Here is a 22,753-nt window from a genome sequence, read left to right as displayed (position 1 = left end):
TCTGAGGGTTGTAGGGCTAGACTTACTAAGTCTTGTTATGGTTCCCATACCAAGTCTGCTAGTGTAGGGGGGAAGATTGCAGTAAGGACAACACTTGCATTGATTGTCACAATTGGGACGATAAAAAATGGAAGATTTGCGGTCCCATACGGGCAAATTAGATGAGGATAGGAAAAGGAAGGCAGCTGCTAGAGCCGATAATAGGGCTAGCATAGAACCTATTCTTGTGACAGGAACTGTAGAGGATAGTGCTATTTCCTCGCCTCAAATCCATGTTTCTTCCCCTATCCTTAGCCCTCCTACATCTATTCCATGTACTCCTGTTCCAGGTTCCCGTGCTTCCCATCTCGACACCATTGCCGGTCTCGAATCTAGGTTCGACCAAAAGTTCAAGTTTTTGGCCAACACAGTGATAGAGTTGGGGTCCTCCTTTAAGACCTTTGTTGAAAAGTGCAATGTGAAAAGTGTTAGTGCAGTGCAGAGTGAGTATGTTGAAGAGATGGCTGCCTGTCCCACCGGTGCTCCTACACGAAGGTCCCTGTCCCGCTCCCCCATCCCAGGGAGAAGACATACCAGAGGCCCAATGGAGGCCGGTGGGGTTTGCCCATGTGTAGTTGCCTCCTATGTTGAACCTGTTGCACGTTCCCAGGCTGCAACAGAGTGCCGCTGGAAAAGCATCTCTACCAGTGTGCATCGTCTGTCATCTGACTCCAAAGATTCCAGTCCTGGCAAGAAGCGTCAAGGGCACTACCTTGTCTCTTCGCGCTCTCTCAAGAGGAATACCGCCAGTGTAGACAGCTCACCGCCTACCAAGAGATCCAAGGAGGCCAGTCTTAGCCCACATCCCTCTTGCAGTTTTGCTGTTCCACTTTCTACTTCTTCAGCCCGTACCCTTGCTGTCTGCTTGGGACAGTCTGGAGTTGATTTCATATTTTGGTCGCCTCTTTCTGGCTCCCAAGCACTAGAAAGATTCGCTCAAGAACCCGTCTTCTTCAGCGAAGCTTCGTCATGCTCCCAAGCTCCCTTCTTCTCCCGGACGTTCGATGCTCGCTCCTGCGTGCCAGTGTCATGCTTCCAACCACTCAGCGCCAACTCCTGGGCACCAGGTACCATCATACGCTGGCTCGGCGCCAGCCTCCCCGCTTCATAAGTCATGCTCATCAGTGAAGGAGGACTCTTCGCTTGCCCCTATTCACTGCCAGTTGAATGAGTTTATGAGTTTTTTGAAGAAAACTCCAACGGTCTCTAAGCCTAAGGATACGTTGTTATCACCTGTTTCTTCGGACGAGGAGGATGCAGGCCAAGACTCTACTCCTCTGTTTACTCCGCCTTTCTTAAATACTTCATCGATGACATGCCGGACTTTTTCGCTCCTGCTACCCCAGTTTCTCATGCTTCAACTTTCCTTATGAGGAAACTCCTGGAGGACCACGCCCTCCCAAAGTTGGTTCTTTCCTCTTCCATGAAGAAGGCACTCCAAGAAGTGGAAGTCTGGTTGACCTCTAAGAGGGAACGGGGCTAGGCTACCTCTGCTTTTCCTCCATGTAGGCTTGTTAAGAGAAACTACCGGTTTTACACCACTGGGAAGCTCCGTCTCTGGGAGTTTCTGCCTCCTCCCAAGGCGACTTATCCGGCCTGGTCAACGCTACTCTTAGATGTGCCTTTTCTGCGGCCAAGATCATGTTCTCATTGCCTGTGCTAGACCACTTGAACAGGAATATTACTAAATTTTAGAAGTTTACAACTTCCTCGACTGGATCATTGGTGCGTTAGCCAGGAAGATTAAGCATTGTCCAGCCCTGGCAGAAGATTTTGCAGTGGATTGGTTGGGCATTTTATCATGCACCGATAAGGCTGTGAGAGATGGCTCCACTGAGCTTGCTTCCCTCTTTTCGTTATGTATTCTTAAGAAAAGAGAATTGTGGTGCTCTTTCACCGCTAAAGGGGTTACCACTACCCAGAAGTTGGCACTCATGTTCTCTCCTGTGGACAAGTCTCACCTTTTTCCTCAAGATGATGTCAAGGAAATTTTGTTGGCTTTACAGAAAAAGTCAACCAATGATCTTCTAGCTTAGCCTGTCAAGTGGCTGAGGGACTCCGCTTCCATTCCTGCAAAATCTTTTTCTCCGCTTCAGCCTCAGTTCTTTCAGGGAGGAAAGCAGAAGACCTAACCAAGACCTCACACCAATCTGCGTCCTCCCTCGAAGTTAATCAAGAAGTCCACCTTCAAACCAGCAACCAGGAATTGAGATATTAGTCCTTCATGCCCTGGTTGGAGCAAGACTTTGCCTCTTTTGTATAATGAATGGAGCCACAGAGGTGCGGAACCTTGGATAGTCAAGGTGTTGAGAGAAGGCTACTCCATTCCTTTCAAGGAGAGGCCTCCTTTAACCAAGTTGCCAATCATCTTGACAGCTTACTTGACACATTCAGAGAAGTTTGCGACCCTTTCCCTGGAGGTAGACTCTCTTCTGTGCAAAGGGGCAGTAAAGGTGGTCAAGGATGACAATTCAGAGGGATTTTACAACCGGCTCTCCGTGGTTCCCAAATCATAGGTGGGGCTGGAGGCCCCGTCCTAGATGTCAGCGCCCTGAATTGGTTCATTGTGAAAACAAAGTTTCTCATGGAGACATCACTCATTCGTGTCGTCGATCCGGCACGGCAGGGGGACTGGGTGGGCACCCTGGACATGCAAGATGCTTACTTTCATGTCCCCATACACCCGAACTCCAGAAAGTTTCTTCAATTTGTCTTCCAGGGCAGGGTTCTCCAGTTTCTGGCCTTGTGCTTCGGCCTGTCCATGGCCCCGCAAGTTTTTACGCGGATTCTCACTCCTTTGGGCAAATGGCTGCATCTCCTAGGCATAAATTTTCGCCTCTATTTGGATGACTGGCTTCTCAGGTCTCCTTCAAGAGAGAGATGCGCGGAGGACTTACCGAGAACTCTTTGCCCGACGCTGAAGTTAGGCATCCTGATCAACGACCAGAAGTCGCAAATGATCCTTATTCAGAAGATTCCCTATTTGGGAATGATTCTGGACTCTCAGACTTTTAGGGCTACTCTTTCCCCAAAAACAGTCACCTCATGTCTTCAAACCGTCTGAAAGTTCCCGTCTCTTCAATCCTGCTCAGCGGTGCAATGGATGAGCCTCTTAGGGACTCTTGCCTCAGTGGAGCAGTTCATCAGTGGGAAGGTTGCACATGAGGCCACTGCAATTCTTTCTAAAAGCAAACTGGAGCAGGAAGACTCAGCTGGACTCCTTCATCTTCCCCATCACATCGGAGATCAAGCAGGATCTTCAATGGTGGTTGTGCGAAGAAAGTCTCTTCTTCTGTTGAGCCCCGACCTAGACTTCTACTCCAATGCCTCAGATTTGGGTTGGGGGGCTCTTCTCAGTTCTCAGAAAGTGTCAGGGACGTGGTCAGAAGATCCAAAGAACTCCCACATCAACATAAAAGAGCTGAAAGCCATTCACCTGGGTCTCCAATCCTTCTCAGCCCTGGTTCATGGCAGAACAGTTGCAGTCCATGCCGACAACACGACAGTTCTGTCGTACATTCAGAAACAGGGAGGCACTCAATCTTTCTCTTTATGAGTCGGCAAAGGAGCTCCTTCTCCGGGTGGAGCAGAACCAGGTTTCAATCATGACTCGCTTCATCCATGGGAGACTGAATTTCTTAGCAGATGAATTGAGTTGGCTCAAACAGGTACTTCCGACACAGTGGACCTTGGATCCTCTTGTGTGCAGCAGTCTATGGAGGTTGTGGGGCACGCCAGCCATAGATCTGTTTGCGGCATTGAGGAATCATCGTTTTCCTTGCTTTTGTTCCCGTCACAGACCCTCTTGCATGGGCTACTGATGCCACGCTTCTGGATTGGACAGGTCTCGATGCCTACGCCTTCCCTCTATTTGGGATAATCAGGGAAGTGTTAACAAAGTCGTATCCCACCAAGAGGTCTTGATGACATTAGTTGTTCCATTTTGGCCAAGAGAGGCATGGTTCCTGGACCTGTTATGTCTGTTAGTGGACTTCCCGAGGCTTCTGCCTCAAAAGAGGTCGCTGCTCAAACAACCCTGCTTCTTCTGGCACCATCAAGGGCTGTCCACTCTGGTCCTGACAGGGGTCTCGTCAGAGCGGAGGGATTTTTGAGACAGGCTGCACAAGCTATTGCTGGATGCAGACGACCTTCTAGCAAGCTTTGCCAGTCTAAATGGACAGTTTTCAGAAGATGGTGCAGCCGCTGTAACATTTCTTTTTCTGAGACCTCTATAAGTCAGGTAGCTGACTTCCTGCTCTACCCGAGGACCTCCAAGAAGCTTTTGACCTCCACCATCAAGGGGTATAGGTCTTTGCTCGACTTGGTGTTCAGGCACAGAGGTCTAGATCTGACCTAAGTGACCTAATCAAGTCCTTCGATTCCATCAGACGAGAAGTCAAACATTGTCTCCTGGAATTTGGACGTCGTTTTAAAATGGCTCTCAGGTTCCCCCTACGAACCACTTCACTCTGCCTCTCTTAGGAACCTGACGAAGAAGACCTCTTCCTTGTGGCTTTGGCTTCTGCCAAACAGATTAGCAAGCTCCAGGCTATCGATAAGAGAGTTGGCTTTTCTCAAGGGGATGCAGTTTGCTCCTTCTCTCTTGGATTCCTCGCCAAGAATGAAGACCCTTCTGATCCATGGCCCTGTTCATTCACCATCAAAAACTTAATGGACATCCTCAGGCCAGAAGAAGAGGAGAGATTTCTCTGCCCGGTAAGAGCCTTTAGGTACTGTATTACCTTCATCGGACAGAGAAGATCAGAGGGCCTCAAACAACCTCTGGTTCTGTGTGAGGAACCCTCCTCATTCTCTCTCAAAGAGTGCTATGCCCTTCTTTTTGAGAAGCTTGTTTTCTGAATCTCACTCCCAGATTAATGAAGAGGTCTTACCAGTCATTAAAGTGAAAGCCCACAAGGTCTGGGCCATTGCTACCTCTTTGGCCTTCAGACACAATATTTCCCTGTTGAGTATTCTCCAATCTACTTTTTGGAGATGCAAGTCAGTCTTCGCAGCTCACAACCACAGGGATGTGGAAACTACTTATGAAAAGTGCACTGCTTTAGGACCTTTATCTGTTGTGTGGTGTTGGGAGAGGAAGCGTAGGGGACCCTTCTGTCCCTCTACTATTCCTTGCCTTGACTTAAGGTTTTGAGTTTATGGGAAGCCTGGGGCCACTCAGTACCTGGAACACCTGCCAGTTTTTAGTGGTTAGGGTGGTGGTTTTTTTTTTTATGAAGGTGTAGGTGACAGTGTTGCTGAGTTTTTCTGGTCTTCAGCCAGGGCAAGGGCATCTCTTTTCCACTTTGCTAGCTACAGGTGCACTTCCCTTGCTGCAAAGATCCCGTTTATGTAGGGGTGACTCTGGGCTATACAGCCATGTCCACTACAAGTCAAGAGGAGCATTGGCCAGAGGCAGTACAGTAACCCCCGTATTCACGGTTTGCGGATTTCTCTATGGAACTTAGGGCAAGGTCATCCAAAGTAGGTCTCGGAGTTGAGAAGTATATGCTTATTGAATTGAAGAAAACAAGTTAAACAATCTTCTTTTGTGAATGAAGGAGAGAAGAGGAAAAAATATTTGCTAACACTGTTAATGAGAGGGAAGATGAGTCTTGACATATAATTGAAATGCAGTCAAAGTTTGTACGGTATCCATTGACTTTGGATAATTTTGTTTTTAGTGATATACTAAGTGCTGTGACGAATAGTAATACTGTATATGTGCTCTATAATTTCTGTATATTTTAGGAACTGTGTGAAGGCTAGTCACACCCCATGTATGATAATTAATAGCACAGTATTGCACTAATGACAGTAAATACTAAAGCAAAATGGCAAGCTTTAATACATATCCTTGTAATATTGTCTCTTAGCTTGGGAGAGTCCAGAGCTCCACACCAGGCGGGCTTAATCCAAACTAATCAACCAACCTTGAAATGTGTTGTAAAGTATGCAGATTTTTAACTCTTACAGGCCGGACTAAAATATACTGTTAAGAACACACCTAGACTGGGCAAACTTTAAGGTTGGTCAAATTAAAAAAAGAGAAAAAAAAAAACATGCAAAGAGGAAGATATGCAAATGCACATAGTAAACGAAAGAAATTCTAGATGATTTTCTGTACCTTTCATGGGAAGTTGAAAGTGAGGCGCCTCTTTTCCAAGACTCATAAAAATTTGCTAATATTAGCTAGTAATATATAATATGTTCTTAATATTTTTTTTATTTTATTTTGTCAAACTACAATTACAACTCATTGATAATATTCCAGATGAGAACTAAAATCAGTGAAAATTGGCATATATTTTTGGTAAAACGCGATCAGCTGATGATTTTAAGAGTGTAAACTTTAGAAGAATGCAATTGGCACCTGATCACTATGTTCATAAATTATAATACAATAATAATATGACAATAATGCACGACATATAAGTGCATATAGTACATAAAACAACAGTTTTATGCAAATTATTATTCTTAATACAACTGTACTATTTAACTTCTGCAAATGGATATCTGTCAGTGTAACAACTTAACCGGGGCCAATAGTCTCTCTCTCTCTCTCTCTCTCTCTCTCTCTCTCTCTCTCTCTCTCTCACACACACACACACACACACACACACACACACACACACACACACACACACACACACACACACACACACACACTGTGCAGGTTTAAAGAAACAAAAGCACTAGATTTTTAGGTTTTTGATGGAAACAAAAGCCAGAAAAGTTTGAAATTTGGAAAACATTGAGAGGTGTCAGAAGATCAGAATTCGACAGTGAACGTATAAAATGGTTGAAGCTGCAACGTAGCAAAGATGTAAGCATATGGAGCAGGCCAGAAACCTAACAAATGACAGTGATTACTCATAAGCTTTGCTGTACTTTTGATAACAGCAATATATATGTGGAATGAGCTGGCAAGACTGTTTCATAGGGGGGTTTTTTAGGGTGACTTCTGTGGTCTGGCAGTGGACTGGTCCCAAGGGTGCTGGTTTATTATTTATGTCCTTTAATACTGGTTGACAGTATGTAGGGATTACTCTTCTGCTATTATTGGCATTATTCAAGATGTGTGTAGTTCAGTTCAGTATTAGTTGAATTGTAGTGGATATCAGAATGTAGCATTGTTATTTGTGTGTAACAGGTTGCATTATATGACTTGTGACCCATCTGTAGTTGAAATTCTCACATATCTCATTGTATGTGGACCCATGAGTAATTGCTCCCAGCATCCCTAATTACAATATCCTGAATAACTTTATCATAATATTGGGGTGACACTGGATGAGATTCCATTAGACATGGTGAGTAGCTTAGTTTTTGTGGTACTTTAACTTATTAATTCTTTAAATCCAGTAATTTGGAGCAACCTTGAAAATGTGTTTGTGTGTAGTGAATTTAGTTTTTGTGATGATCTGTTTGTGATGAAAGGTTTTCTTAAAATAAGTCTAATCCTTCGGGCCAGCCCTAGGAGAGCTGTTAATCGGCCCAGTGGTCTGGTTAAACTAAGGTATACTTAACTTTTACATACGTCAATGTCACAAGATTTTTGCCATGGAACTGAAAAATTCATAACATGATCAAGTCTGTTTTTGAATGATGATAAAATATGGGCTGTTTTTTACCAAATTGGGTCTGTGGATTAAAAACATAATTAGATTAGCAGTAGTGTCCTGAGCAGAACTATCAAATTTGGCAGCGTCATGATTTATGGAATTTTTTGTTTTTTAGTGTGCTGTAATGTGAGCTACTATGTGTGTATTAACATTAGCTACTGTATGTTTATTAAAATTTTATTTCATCAGCAGGTAATAACAGGATGAAGGTTGAGATTCATTAATTTGGGCTTTATATGTGTGGGACTTTGCTTCAGAAAGATAGGTTTCAGCATTGTATACATCATTCACCAGAAATGCATGCCTTGTATTCAAGCAGCTGGCTGCTCTGGTACAGCTAATTGTGATTTCAAAGGCAAATGGTCTTAAGTCCTTGTTAAAAAGCAACCGGCTTAAGACGTTCCGAGATTACTACGCTTTTCAGATATATTCATCAGAAATTAATTCCTGGTTTACGATGCATGTTCCAGGGTTACGACACGTTGTACACCGATCAACGGAAGAAATATGGCTCCAAAACAGCAGAATAATAAAAATTTGGAGTTTTTTTTTATGAAAAACTCAATAAAAATGCAGTTTACATAATTTTCAATACACCCAGAGCATTAAAAGTAAGGTTTTTCTTAGGATTTTTGACAGTTTTCAACGATTTTCGGGTTATGACGTGCCGTAGGAACGGAACCGCCATCGTTAACCAGGGACTGCCTGTATCCTGTGTTCAGATCGCACACACTCATCTGATCTATGGATATTTAATGAGTAACCCACAGACCCCAATTCATGAATGCAGATCAACATTTAATATCAAGCATATCAAATGATTGTTCAGCTGTCAACAAACAGCATATATCAATTATTCAATTTATCTAATTATTAAATTTCTATGATCTAAAATGTTTCATGAAGAACAAATCCGCAGTCCAACCATATAAGTCTTGAAAATGTTAACTCATGGTCTGGTTAAAATGTCTATCAACAGTGATGATAGTATTTTGTATTGTTTTATATTTCATAAATCAAAATTCAGGTGCATAATTTTTATTTCTAGATATTTTATCAGGAGGAGATACATTATTATATGTTGGTCCTTTTATGTTTGTTACCTCTGAAGATGTGTTGTAAATTTGAACATTTCCTCAATAAGGATAAAATGATACAGGATTTTATAACTGATCCTGTTTGTTGCCATTTAGTTGCATATGAATTTGTTGGCATTATGAAAACAAAGAATAAACAGAATTAATGCATATTTATAAAACAACTGGTATGAGTGAACAACTTGAAATTCTGATTATTTTCTTCTGAATTTTTACAGATAGCCTCCGAATTGTGGAAGATATTTTAAGGAAAAACACGAACTTTAAACTTCCCAAGGAGCACACGCCAAGGATATAGTAACGGTATGAAGACATTTGATCTGTCTCAACCTTCTTAGCGTTTATATAGATCATTACTTTTATTTTCTTCCTCCCTCTTGTACTTATTTCTTAAATTCCATCATTGCTTTATCATTGTTGTCATAAGATTATTTAAAAATTTTGATGTGTTTTGGTGATTGTATGCTTGCCATCAACCAGTGCTTTTACTGTGTTTTCTAATGTTAATCCTCTTAGTTTAAACACATTAGACCTTCATAAATCCTACACCATTGTGACCTGAAGAGTCCCAGATCAGTGAAGATTCCGATTTACAGGATTATATTTTAAATAATAGCAAACAATCTCAGCATTCCATTAAAATATGTATGATAATACATTGACAAATACTTTTACCCTAAAATAATAATAATTTATTATACACTCCTTGTACAGTGCAAGACCTGATTTCCTGGGCAGTCCATAGTTATTCTAGGCTAAATTTCACATCAGAATATTTAGCTACGCTTCACCCATCGAAGTAAGTAATAACCTGACATTTTAAAGTATAAAATGTTTTGTAGGTTTTTATAAATATATTGTATACAGTGGGAATTCATGGATTTTTTTGTAGAGCAGTATTCACTCATTTTTATTTTATTTTCATGACTACAGTAGATACATGTTTTATGATAAAAAAATTATTTGCTAGTTTTCAAATATTGATATTAATGTAAACACAGCAAAATATCAATAAAATGTTAAGATAAAATCTCCCAATTACGAAACGGGATTTTTTCGTAGAGCAGTATTTACTAATTACTGTATTTTCATTTTATTTTTATGGCTAAATATACATTTTTATGATAAGTAAATGATTTACAGTACTTATTTTCAAATATTAAGATTTTGTATATGGGTACTCACCAATGATGAATGCTGATTGAAGATGGTGATGAATTAGCTGTGCAGTCCAATGAAGGATAAAGATATGACTGCACAGCAAAGCAGAGGAGTTACATCTCCTCCGGTGGTGCCTCATCCCTTCTTCAGGCACTTAGTCCACCAATTGCACTTCTTCAAGGGCTTGGGGAGGTTTTGGACGGTCCTTCTTCATGGTGATAGGCAGTTGAATTTATGTTATCCTTCACACATACTAGATATTTGTTATAATAAAGCCCACAAAAAGTTTTATAGTGAAAGTAACATGGATAAAGAAACCCCTAAGAACACTCTTAGCTTGCCTTATTTTAGTGGTTTTGAAAACATAAACTCAGTGTTAAAATCTTTTAGTGTCAACCTCGTTTTTTCCTATAACAACACACTAAAAGGAATGTGTAAATAAGTATGTAATGTGTATATATCTTATCTTTTTTTGCAAATACTGTTTGTTCATGACACTTTCCTGCCAGATATATATATAGCTGTATTTCTCCGAAATCCGACAGAATTTCAAAACTCACGGCACACACAGTGTGGCCAGGTGGTTAGTACTCATTCCCGCCGCTGGGAGGCGGAATCGAACCATTCCCATTTTCTATTCAGATTTTTTCTATCGCCGGTACTGTCAACACTGTTGTCAGTACCTCCATCTCTGGATTTCAGTTTTGCTGGTTTTCACTTAAGTATACTTGTGTATATATCTTATCTTTTTTTGCAAATACTGTTTATTTTAATTGCTATTTCAGCCAGAAAATGTATCGTTTATTATAAAGAAGCATCCTGGGTAAATGGATGGCATCGTATATATCTTATCTTTTTTGCAAATAGTTTAAATGGATAGAAAAACAGAATGCATCGTAGTAAATGGATAGAAAAAACAGAATGCCTTTCCATAGCTCCGTTTGTATATATCTACATATATACTGTATATATATATATATATATATATTTTTATATGTTTCCTGGTGCAGGTGGATCTTATGACTCCACAATTATTACTTTACTCGAAAATGGCCTTGTAAGATACCCAGGACATATAAAACACAAACAAAAAAAGAAGTACACGGAGCGGAGGGCTCTTCACTAGGGAAGTGCGTGAAACACGTGGATATAAAAATAGTTATATTTGATAGCACACAAGGTCAAAAGGAAAATTAACTGAAAATACGGTAAATTACTGCCGTGGAAGTCCTCCCGAAGGGGGAGCTTGGGAATGCCAGGAACACGGACCAAGGATAATTCTGCTACAGGCGTCTTTCTGAAACGATATTTGGACCCACGTTACACATCTAATGCTGGAATTTGGGGATTGAATTACTGGGGTGCACTGAAGGCGCCAAGGACTCCCCGAGGCGTTACTTGTGACTCAGAGGAAAGAAGCTGTGAACACGTGGGCCTGGCTTGAACCAAGGACTATCAGGGAACACAAAGTTATAGGCCCAGAGATTAATAAATGCAAAAGGGCTAAGTAATCGTGACTAGCAACTCGTTTTGGGTACATTACCACATTTGTAGGGGCGCAGGGATGACAACGTCTTCTGCCGAGAAACACGTGTGGAAGCGTGGACAAATGGTAGCCTCCCTCTCCAAGGTATTTCTTCAAGTCGAGATTGGGGCGGAAAAGGGCGCCCTTGGGATGATGAAAAGGCCGCTGCTTAATGTCAGCTCGCGTTTGGAAGACTTGCAATCCCCCTTGCAGTCTTCTAAGGCCACGTGGAATGGAACACGGGCAGACAGGGCGGCGATGGGATCCACGTGGCGGCGAGCGGAAGAGGAGGGCAGGGGCAACGGCCCGAGACTGGACTTGTTCTCGGCTTAAACTAGCGAGCGCGTGTGAGAGAGAGCTGTCCTGGCCCTGACCTTTTATTGCTTCTGGACAGGGGTAGGGGGGGGCAATGTCCTGACCCAGGTCGCACCCGGATATCATAGAAAACGATTTTCTTTCCCTGTACCAAAGAAAACAGTGCAAAGCCAGTTTACTGTCCCCAAACTATTATATTTTCTCTGAGCCCCTATTACCCCAACCTTCAAAGGTTCAAACCAACCCAAAGCAGGGAAGGAGAAGAGTTTCTAGCGGATTTTGGCGCTACTCTTTACAGCTCCTGGCAAGATAATATTCACACCTATAAACGGGTGCGAATATTGACAAAAGCAAAAATGAGCGAAGAAAACGTTCGACTTTATTCTATCTTTTTACTTTGCTACAACCTTTACTTTACTTTATTTGTAAAACTCTGATGCCACACTAATCAATAACAAACTGAAGGTTTACTTTAGGAGCAGAGTGCAATTTAGAATATACAATAAAAGGGTAAACTTGCTTGCAAATTAATTATTGCTCAAATACTTCCTAAGTACTGTTTCTACCCATTCTTTATTCGATTTACTTTACTGGGGTAATAAGGCGCTCAAAAGAAAATAAGCAAAGAACACTTCAAAATTTCAAAATAACAACAACAAAATAAAACATACAAGGCAGAATTTAAAAGGAAACAAATGTAAACCCACTGATTCCTTAATGCTATCCTGGAATTACAGGTATGCTGTTAGTTGTGCCTTGAAGAGGCGGCATTCGTGACAATACATTGTAGGTATTAAATAATATCCCCTTTACCAAAATTGTAATAATAGAATTCAATTCTTCTTTTCAATCGACTCCAATTGTTCACAAGCTCGACGAGCATAACTAATATTTCCCACTAACGCTAATCTGAAGGGACAAGAACTTGACAGCTGTGAGGCAAAGAGATTATTCAAGGGTTTTAACTCGCCAACTTAAATGACGCTAAATTTTTACGTCTGCAGCTTACAACTCGGGTGTAAGCTATAAATAGACTACTCGACGTATGAATGGGAGGATAAACAAATGAAGGGGAAAATGGACAGGGCTAACATTCTCCACAGGAATAATTAAAAAAAAAAAAAGAAATGTAAATAAAAATAAAGGAAACTACACAGAACAACAACGAAGGATATTACTTCATACTAAAGGGCGGGCCGCACCGCGGTGATTAAAAAGGCAACGTTAAAATTCGTAAGGGCAGGAGTCTTGTGACTCAAGATTCGTAAAAAAAAAAGAAAAATGAGAAAAGATTAAATGCAAAAGTAAATAATATACGTAAAAAATAAAGGATAACAGAGTGAGGTATTTATGATTTACTTCTTTATCTAACTTCCGTCGCCAACAGACGACCGGTCAGAGCTAACTCTCAGCCCAAGGGCGGGAAAGAAACCCAAAGGGCGCGACCCCTTCAGGAAGAGTTGACACGCCTGCTTGTGCCAAAGGACGGGCGTAAGGGCGTGCCACTTCCCACTCTGTCTCTCTTACTGCTTCAAAATAAAATTATTTATACATTTCAAAAGGGGATGATATCCCATATGTTAACTGCCGCTATGTAAGGGAAAGTGTGGAGGGAAGATCGATAGAGAAGGATGAGGGATAGAAATTCCAAAGGAAAGGAAGAAGATAGCGGAAGGCCTTGACATCCTCTCCTGGATGAAAGGTGTCAAGACGGTCAAAAGATGAAGGGGTGGCCCTATACCATACGGCCCTTGAGGCTTTATTCGCTATGCTGTCGGGACAGAATATCTGCAATTTTATTGTCGGTACCTTTGATGTGCTCGATTCTCCAGTTATAATCTTGAAGATCGAGGCACCATCGCATTAGCCTTTTGTTCTGATTTCGGAAGGATGTCAGGTACCTCAAGGGGTTATGGTCGGTATATACGGTGAGCGGGAATCTATGATCGGCATGGTACGATTCAAAGTGTTTCATAGCTAGAATCATACCCAGCAACTCCTTTTCTATGGTACTGTAGCGGGTTTCAGCGGGTTTTAATTTTCGGGCATAGTAAGCAACGGGGTGCCTGCCGCTCTCTTTCTCCTGGAACATTACTGCTCCAATTCCTACATCGCTGGCGTCAACGGCGAGACAGAACGGCTGCTCGTAGTCGGGGGTGTGGAGGACCGGGGGAGCAACCAAAACGGCCTTGAGGTGGTCATACGCCCTTCTGCACTCATCCGTGCACCGGAAGGGCGCCTTCCCACGGAAAAGGTTGGTAATAGGGGCAGCGGCGGCCGGCGGTTCGGGATGCTAAAATATTGTACCATGCCAATAAAGCGCTTTTTGCATCCTTCTTCGTGCGGGGGTAGGCCATGTCTTGGATGGCCTGAATATTAGCTGCCTTTGGTGCCAAGCGCCCGTTCCCTACTTGGTGACCCAAGTACGTGATCTCCCCAACCCCGAACTGGCACTTCTTGAGGTTGATCACCAGATTAGCCTTACCTAACGCCGTTAATATTTTGTCCAGTATGGCTAGGTGTTCCTCCCAAGTGTGGGCGTACGTGACAATGTCGTCAAGGTATACCACACAATTGGGGATACCCGCTAAGATTTTATTCATTAGCCTCTGGAAACAGCTAGGGGCATTCTTTAAGCCGAAGGGCATGACCCGGCACTGGTAGTGTCCACTTGGTGTGATAAATGCTGTCCGAGGACGAGACTCTTCTGACAGGGGAACTTGCCAATACCCCTTCTCCAGATCTATCTTACTCAGATAGGGCGCGCTACCGAGACTGTCCAGGCAAGCCTCGATCCGGGGAATGGGATAGGGCTCGGGTTCCGTGGCCTCATTGAGCTTTCTGAAATCCACACACAGCCGATCTCCCCCACCCTCCTTAGGGACTAGAACCACCGGGGAGGCCCAAGGGCTGTAGCTCGGTTCGATGAGTCCAAGGTCGAGTTGGAGCTTGACTTGGTCCTCGATCCTACGAGCCTTCTCCGGGTTGACCCTGTAATATCCCTGGGCAATAGGTTTTATGCCCTCTCTGATGTTGATCGAGTGGTGCAGGACGTCCGTGCACCCCAAGGAATCCCGCACAACCTGAGGGTGGTGGCGTAACAGGTTTCGAACGTCCTCCCGGTGGGGGAGCTCCAGGCCTGGGGTGATGAGGTCCAGGTGCTGCAGCACCTCGGAATTTAAGGTGGGGTCCCGAGCCAGGGCGGCGGTACCCACCACGGCCCCCACGGCTGGAGTGTCTCCCTGGGGTGGCTCTTCTCTCCGAGTGTGGAATGGTTTTAATAAATTTATATGGAGCCATTTGGCCCTCCTCCTTATCGCAGGCGACGCAGGTAATAAGGGTTGTTTCTCCAAGATTTTGTGGGGTCGTGAAATGCCTTGGCCGGGTGGCATGTCCGAGGACCAAGACTTGATCCCCTGGTTCGAAAGAACGGAACGGGCTGTGACGTCGAACTTCATCTTGACCCGCCTCCTGAGTGGCTTTCAGAGGCTTGGGCCACGCCAAGCCGCCTCGGAGGTTCCTTTGAATCTGGGGCAAGTCCTTCGCCCACCCGCCTGGTCGGGCCGCCCAGGCGTCAGAGGATGTCAATGGGGGCCCTGGTGGAGTGGGCATATAGGAGCTCGAATGGGCTGTAGCCCGTGGTTTCAGAGGGGGCATGGCGAGCGGCGAACAGTGCATAGGGGAGGTTTTCCTCCCAAGTCCCTCCTCCTTCGTGCTCCAGTTTCCTGAGGGTCGCCGCCATGACTGGTGAAACCTTCGATGATACCCTGACTCTCAGGATTATATGCCGTTGAGGTGAAATGTTTGACCCCGTGGCTGGCCATGCCGTCCCGGAACTCCTTTGAAGTGAAATGCCGCCCCTGGTCCGATTGTATTGTGGCGGGGAACCCGAAACAGCAGAAGAACTGCACCAGGGCTTTGACGGCATTCTTTGAGCTCTCGCTTCGTACCGGGATTGCCTCGGGATATCGGGTGAAGCGGTCAATGACTGTGAGGCAATGCATATTCCCGGACTTGCTCCTGATTCGACCTTGAGGAGTAAAAATATCTACTCCCGAAAAGGGACCAAGGGATATTCCGGAGGGGGGCTTTAGGGACCACCTCGTTTGGATTCCCCGCTACTTGACAGGTCGAGCAGGAGGCTACGAATTTCTTCACATCCTTCCACAGGCCAGGCCAGCAGAACTTGTCCTCGAGAGCGCGGGTGGTTCTTGTCACCCCGAAGTGCCCGCTTATGCCGTCATGGGCGAGACCGAGCACCTCCTGGCGAAGGGCAGGGGGGACCACCACAAGCTTATTCCTGACACTTGCCGGGTCATGAGGACGCCTGGTGATTTTATACAGTATATCTTCTTCCAGTAGGTGCGCCTCTCGGACGAGGTCCTCTATATCGTTCTCCGTGGTGACGGCCTCCTGACGGAGGCGCTGGAGGGTGACGCCCTTTCTGGGCCTCTATCAACCGTTCCCGGCTTAGGGAAGGGTGGGAGGCAGCGGCCCCCGTGATGAGGAGGGCGGTAGCTGGCGCTGGGGCCTCGTCCCGTTCTGGAGTTGTTGGGAGTTCCTGTAGCCAGGGGATGGATCCCAAGCTCAGGTCCGGAGGGAGCAGGGGGTCCGCAACCCCTTCGGAGGCCTCGACAGGAGCAGGCAGCTGGGGAGGCTCCAGGCACCTTACGGGTACTCGGGGGTTCCTCCACTGGATCAGGTCCTGACCCAGAAGGAGGGGCTTCCCTGTCGTGAGGGTCTCCGCGACCCCGAAGAGGTGCTCTCTCTCCCGGGCGGAGTTGCTCGTAGTGACTTTTAGGCGGACGGTGGGGAGGTCCTTCCTGTCCCCATTTATCCAGAGAATCGTCATCCTCTCCCCTTCTTGGATGACGGCCCCAGGGGGGACTTGGGCGCGGACTATCAGACTCACCTCCGACCCGGTATCGATAATATTCTCAAACTGCGTGGGGGCTGGCTACCCATCCAGAGGTGCTACTGCTGACGGATTCCAACCCAATCCACCCGCGGTCGGGTCTCCCGGCAGGCCACTGTGCCCACCGTCTTGGGCCTGGTAACGCTTCTAGGGCATCCTTTGTATGAGGCGGAGAAGTGTCCTGATCGGTCCGCAATCCCGGCAACACCGGGCGGGGCCAGTTACCCCGGGTTTGGTCGAGTCGCGGGCGCGGCTGGAGGGGGTGGCCCCCGCGGCGGCGGGAGTGAGGGCGGGGGGGGCCTATTCCGGCATTGGCTTGGGGCATGCCCTGGCTTCCTGCAATATCCGCACACCAGCGGCTTCGGAGATGGCTCACTCTTGGGCTGAGGGGCTCCCGAAATCCAGGAGGGGGGATGAATTTTCCTCTTCAGGGAGCTCTCCTGGGGGTGATGGGTGTCCCAGAGATCTAGCTAGTCGGCAGCAATCGGCTAAGGTGGGGCTCCTTCCGGCGATGGCGTGGCGAGGCCGGGGGTGTAGAGGAGGAAGTGCTCTATTTTTATTTGTTCGATGGCATCGTTGAGGGTCGTAACCCCACGGACTCGAACCATTTGGCACGGGCACGCCGGACTTGTAGGCCCAGTCTGCCCAGGTTTGATTGGCCTCCTTCACCAGCCCGCGCCAGCGCTCCTCCAGCGTTCAGGGTTATCTCGCACGCCTTGGCAATAGTCTTTCTGACCTCCCAATTTTCCTGCTCCTCCGGCGGGAGGGCCCTGTAGGCAATCAGGGCCTTCCTCCAAGGAACTTGCCCAACACCAGGGAGAGTTCGGGCGGCACTCAGGGGCAGGCCTTAGCACTGTCTCGGCGCGCTGTCGAGCCACACTGGCTCGGCCTCCGCCCACTTTGGCATACAAGCGATAGCCTGGCTGAAGGCACTCATTCCCTGGGGGCAGGTGGAGGCGAAGGCCACACTGTTGCAGCATTGCGAAGTTCATGGGCACGCTGCTTGTCCCTTTCTTCCCTCTCGGCTTCTCTCGCTTCTCCTGGGCCAGTCTTTCTGCTGCGCCTCGCTTCTCCTGGGCTAGTCTTTCTGCCTCACGCTCCTGTCTCTCTGCGCCTTTCCCGCTCTCCTGAGCCAGCCTCTCTGCTTCTCGCTCCTGCCGCGGATTCTTCTCTCTCCTGAGCCTGCCTTGCGGCTTCTTCTCGCCTCCTCCTGAGCCTGTCCTCTGCCTGTACCGTCCATCCTCCTGTACCCAGTCTCTTAGTTCTCTCCCGAAAGGCCGAGTTCCTTCCTGAGGACATGAAGAACTTGAAATCCTCACTCTGCTGAGACCTTGTCGACATTTTGCAGAAGGGAGAGGACGCTAGTAGCACACAGAATTAATTTCCCAGAGCTGTGGGAATCTTGGACCCTTTTCCAAAGGACGTATGATTGGTCTCCGATTTTACCGACGGAGGGGGCTGATTGGGGACGATGGGTTAGCAATGATTGGTCTCCCGACACCGACGGCGGGCTGATTGGGGACAATGGGTTAGCAATGATTGGTCTCCGATTTACCGACGAAGCGGGCTGATTGGGGACGATGAATTAGCGATGATTGGTCTCCGATTTACCGACCAAGCGGGCTGATTGGGGACGATGAATTAGCAATGATTGGTCTCCGCATACCGACGAAGCGGGCTGATTGGGGACGATGAATTAGCGATGATTGGTCTCCGGTTTACCGACGGAGCGGGCTGACTGGGGACGATGAATTAGCAATGATTGGTCTCCGATTTATCGACGGCGGCTGATTGGGGACGATGAATTAGCAATGATTGGTCTCCGATTTACCCGATTTGGCGGGCTGATTGGGGACGATGAATTAGCAATGATTGGTCTCCCGATGCACCGACAAAATGGGCTGATTGGGGACGATAAGTTAGCAATTATTGGTCTCCGATTTATCGACGGAGCAGGCTGATTGGGGACGATGAATTAGCAATGATTGGTCTCCCGGTTTATCGACGAAGCGGGCTGATTGGGGACGATGAATCAGCAATGATTGGTCTCCTATTTACCGACGGCGGGCTGATTGGGGACGATGAATTTAGCAATGATTGGTCTCCGATTTACCGACGGCGGGCTGATTGGGGACGATGAATTTAGCAATGATTGGTCTCCTATTTACCGACGGCGGGCTGATTGGGGACGATGAATTAGCAATGATTGGTCTCCTATTTACCGACAAGCGGGCTGATTGGGGACGATGAATTAGCGATGATTGGTCTCCCAAGGTAACGATAAACGGGCTTACTTTGGGGACTAGATTGGGATATATATTTAGGTCTCCCGAATTACCGATTTAAACGGGCTCATTTGGAGACTGAATGGAAAATGAATTGGTCTCACCAACGGACCGACGACACGGATTTATTGGGGACAAGAATAGAATATATAGGCGCTCGAATTTCCGCACAGACGACGTCTGATCAGCGAGGGCGCTAGTTTTAATGACTTATGGGAGAAGTGTTATTCTCAAGGGCAATTAGGTGGGTGGCCATCCCACATTCACAACAGATAGGCAACACACGCAGCCGTAGTAAAAGCACAAAACAAACACACAAAAAAACAGAACACAGAACATATAATGTCAGACCCCCAATAATGCAAAACAATTTGGTAGAGCGAAGCAAATCAAACAAACAAATGTTCTCCTAACTGGGCCATGGAATGGACGGTCAAGGCCGTCTGCGCCAAATGAATGAACGACGAAACACGTTGTTGACCCTTTTCGTCCTGGGCGTATAATATACGCCGCTCCTATTTCTAAAACGAGAGAGGGTAAAAATGCGTCAGCAATGCTAATCTGACTTTCGAACACGTGGTTGACGCCGAGGTCTCGCGCCTATATCTAATGATTCGGTTTCGAAATCACTCGTTTCTACAGGAGGAATATGCGCACTATTCCTTTAATGATTTATCACCTGTATAACCTAATTGAATGGCATGCAAGCCGAGTGCAAAGGCTTCCAAAGCTAAGTTTTCAAGCGATTCTCTCTCGTTTTCCTCGGACATGCGCCTACTATAAAAAAAAATTCCTAGGACTAGTCACGTTTTTATAGCGCCCTACGCTAAATAAACACAGTTTACTTACGAGAATTTCCTTGGCCTGTTGCGCTGGCTTTTCAAAGGTTCAGAATCTGTCTCAGATCCAGCTTAGCTGAGCACTAATTGCTGATTTCACAAATTGCAACACAAACAACAAAGGGGAAGAGAGGGGGATGCAATCACACGAGAATCACTGGTCAGGTCGCCATTTTTATATGTTTCCTGGTGCAGGTGGATCTTATGACTCCACAATTATTACTTTACTCGAAAATGGCCTTGTAAGATACCCAGGACATATAAAACACAAACAAAAAAAAGAAGTACACGGAGCGGAGGGCTCTTCACTAGGGGAAGTGCGTGAAACACGTGGATATAAAAATAGTTATATTTGATAGCACACAAGGTCAAAAGGAAAATTAACTGAAAATACGGTAAATTACTGCCGTGGAAGTCCTCCCGAAGGGGGAGCTTGGGAATGCCAGGAACACGGACCAAGGATAATTCTGCTACAGGCGTCTTTCTGAAACGATATTTGGACCCACGTTACACATCTAATGCTGGAATTTGGGATTGAATTACTCGGGGTGCACTGAAGGCGCCAAGGACTCCCGAGGCGTTACTTGTGACTCAGAGGAAAGAAGCTGTGAACACGTGGGCCTGGCTTGAACCAAGGACTATCAGGGAACACAAAGTTAAGGCCCAGAGATTAATAAATGCAAAGGGCTAAGTAATCGTGACTAGCAACTCGTTTTGGGTACATTACCACATTTGTAGGGGCGCAGGGATGACGACGTCTTCTGCCGAGAAACACATGTGGAAGCGTGGACAAATGGTAGCCTCCCTCTCCAAGGTATTTCTTCAAGTCGTAGATTGGGGCGAAAAGGGCGCCCTTGGGATGATGAAAAGGCCGCCGTTTAATGTCAGTCGCGTTTGGAAGACTTGCAATCCCCTTGCAGTCTTCTAAGGCCACGTGGAATGGAACACGGGCACACAGGGCGCGATGGGATCCACGTGGCGGCGAGCGGAAGAGGAGGGCAGGGGCAACGCCCGAGACTGGACTTGTTCTCGGCTTAAACTAGCGAGCGGCGAAAACGATTTTCTTGTGAGAGAGAGCTGTCCTGGCCCTGACCTTTTATTGCTTCTGGACAGGGGTAGGGGCGATGTCCTGACCCAGGTCGCACCCGGATATCATAGAAAACGATTTTCTTTTCCTGTACCAAAGAAAACAGTGCAAAGCCAGTTTACTGTCCCCAAACTATTATATTTTCTCTCTGAGCCCCTATTACCCCGACCTTCAAAGGTTCAAACCAACCCAAAGCAGGGAAGGAGAAGAGTTTCCTAGCGGATTTTGGCGCTACTCTTTACAATATATATATATATACATACATACATACATACATATAGGTTGACCATCACTAATCCGGCAATCAGTAGTCCGGAACAATCAGTAATCTGGCACAAATTTTGGCTAGAGTAATTTCCAATGTTTCCACACTAATTTTCAAATTTCCCAGGTCGCTGCGCTAACTCGCTCGCCGGCCGCTTCGATTTGGTGGCGAAGTGTGCTGCATCAACCAACTGGTAGCCTAGCCTACATTATACTGAACTCTATTCACATATTAACAGTATTATACAATCATCAACATAACAAATGTGCATCTTTTTCATGGATCTTTTAAAAAGTTATGCTTTACTACATTGTTTCCAATTGTATTATAAATTGCGATCAATGTTTTGTTTTGGGAATCGGTATCGCGGTGTTTATTTCGCCACATTTAACCAAGTTCAAAGCGCTTTTCTTGTTTCTAGTTAGCGTAAATGAATATTGATACTTTATTTATTTGGGACACGGATATTTTTCATTATACGAAGTGTTTTAAGTCGAAATATAACTTAAATACGTTTTGTTGTGGAATTAATTTAGCTATTTTTTCGTTAATATGTGACGTTCGCGGGAATCACGGCTGGCCGTTTTGGGGGCATGTTTGTTTTGTGTAAAAAAAATCAAGATTCTGTTTGCTATTTTCTCATGATTTCATCATAATACGAGCTTTACGTATTTATCTTTTATCTGCGTGAAAATAGTAGTAATACGGTATGTATTCTTTCATGCCCAGTAGTTTTTATTAAAATACATTCCAGTTTTATTTACGGTCAAGTTTCATCCATGTTGCCGATGCACGATAATTTATAGTCATTAGCAGCTTGAACATTGTTTTCTCAGCTTCAGCTACAACTTACAGCTTTAAGTTACTGTAGCAGTATACTGTATTTCCTTGCCGATCTTTTCTCCAAAGCGAATAAGGGTATAGTCTAGAAAATATATCAGTCCTATTGTACAGTACTTAACGTCATTTGTAACATAACTACGGTAATTTTTGTATTACGATTGCATTCGATGGTTGAAATACAAGCAAAACAGTTGTTATCCGATATGATTATTAGCAAAACAACAGTTTCCCGTTCGGTTGTTTATGGCTGTACGCATTTTTGCAAGAGCATAACGTTACTAACAATACTTTTATCATTCTCTATTACATTTTTAACTAGCAGATGGAATAAAGAGATGGAGGAAAAGAAGTTTTTCTATTGTAAGTTGGTCTCTCTCGCTGCCTCATTGTACCTGCTGCCTGCGCCTGTGCGAATTCTAAATATATTTCCGTACCAGTATTAATTGCTAACCCCATCGTAATCGTAAACTCGAAATATCATAAGTCGAATTATCGTAACTCGAGCACTACCTGTATTTGATAACTGTCTTTTCTTTATTATCCAACTTGCACTGATTTATGGGATATTTTAATTCTAAGATGATGTGCTTAGCTATTGGGTTTCATGTATTCTAGCCTAATAAATGGCTAATCCGGCAAAATGGCTAATCCGGCACCCTCCAGGTCCCAGTGATGCCGGATTAGTGATGGTCAACCTGTATATATATATTTTTCTAATTTTAAAGCTGCAGTTTTGCTAGAATCAATGGGGTAT

At 45.2% G+C, this 22,753-nt stretch overlaps 1 protein-coding gene across 1 annotated transcript in view; it reads left to right on the top strand.

Annotated features, from left to right (window-relative positions):
- Positions 1–22,753, top strand: part of LOC136848386 (UBX domain-containing protein 6-like) — a 77,894-nt gene that overhangs the window by 24,276 nt on the left and 30,865 nt on the right. Inside the window, exons 3-4 of the mRNA XM_067120680.1 lie at positions 8,983–9,067; positions 9,479–9,563. The gene's annotated coding sequence lies outside the window, so the exon portion shown is untranslated. The remainder of the gene's footprint in view (positions 1–8,982; positions 9,068–9,478; positions 9,564–22,753) is intronic.

The sequence above is a fragment of the Macrobrachium rosenbergii genome, chromosome 19 (assembly GCF_040412425.1).
Source record: "Macrobrachium rosenbergii isolate ZJJX-2024 chromosome 19, ASM4041242v1, whole genome shotgun sequence".
NCBI lineage: Eukaryota > Metazoa > Arthropoda > Malacostraca > Decapoda > Palaemonidae > Macrobrachium > Macrobrachium rosenbergii.
The sequence above is the reverse complement of the archived record's forward strand: the minus strand, read 5'-3'. Positions and strand labels throughout refer to the sequence as shown.